We start from the raw sequence: 1103 nt of genomic DNA, 5'->3' as shown, positions 1-1103 counted from the left end.
ACTTAGTAAGTAGTTGAGGGTTTATCACTCAAAATTTATATTTGTTATACATGTGTATGTATTGGTTTTTAATAAGAGTGCCACTTTAAATATGTTGTTTTCAAGTTAAGCTATTTGGTATCTATTATAGACTCATATACAACCAAAATGAAATGCTAAACTTTCAAAAAACATTTATTTATAAACGCTATCGCACTCTTATTTTAGCTGATATTTAAAAAGTTACCAACATAACCTATTCTTGATTTTGTTTTAGAATAGAATAAATATGAATACGTGCAGTTAAAATGTTTTCTGACAAGATGACATTTCTATTTTTGAAAGACGGATATCTTTTTCCTCCATTAATTACTGCAACATAATAAGAGTTTTACTTTACACAGAAATTGATATCTTACGTTAGTAATATTAGCTTCATCGTTGTCAAATGTTCTTTTCAACACAAACTATTTGCATTTTATTAAATAAAGTCATGATCTAAATTACCATATGAACGCGTCTTAACCAAGGTGCAAATTTTCCCACGCCGTATTAAAACATAAATCTTGATGGATATATGATAACACTAATTAAAGATGCAGTTAAGCATTTCAAAATCAAGTTCAAAATCATTTGAATGTCAAAATGCAAATATGATTATAGGATGAACTATTTTATTTGAAAAAGTCATAACATTAATAAAATCATATTTTTATTACATTTTATCTCTTTGCAAATATTAAACTTAAAGCTCACGATACAATATCCCTCCTTTAGCGCATCCAGTGCTTAACAAGCTTCATATGAAATATTTGTGTGAGTTTCCTTCAGTCCTATCCAGCAACAAGTATCTCTTCTAACCTGATGTGTTATTCCAGTACCATACAACCCCCAAAACATCTGCCACATGTCTAATAAGTATAAAGAAAGCCAAATCGTGCTTTTAAAAGTGCACTGAGTGCCTTAAACCTTATTATGTTGCAATTTAATATTGTATCTTGTAGAACAAAACGATCTCCAGCAACCCTCTCTATCGATATTGTGGTTTCAGTCCGTTCAGAGCCCATTCAACCACGTTTTGGATTCCATCTACCCCAATCTGACATACAGCCACCATAGACTGA

The sequence above is a fragment of the Mya arenaria genome, chromosome 17 (genome assembly GCF_026914265.1).
Source record: "Mya arenaria isolate MELC-2E11 chromosome 17, ASM2691426v1".
Taxonomy (NCBI): Eukaryota; Metazoa; Mollusca; class Bivalvia; order Myida; family Myidae; genus Mya; species Mya arenaria.
This window is presented reverse-complemented; position numbering follows the sequence as displayed.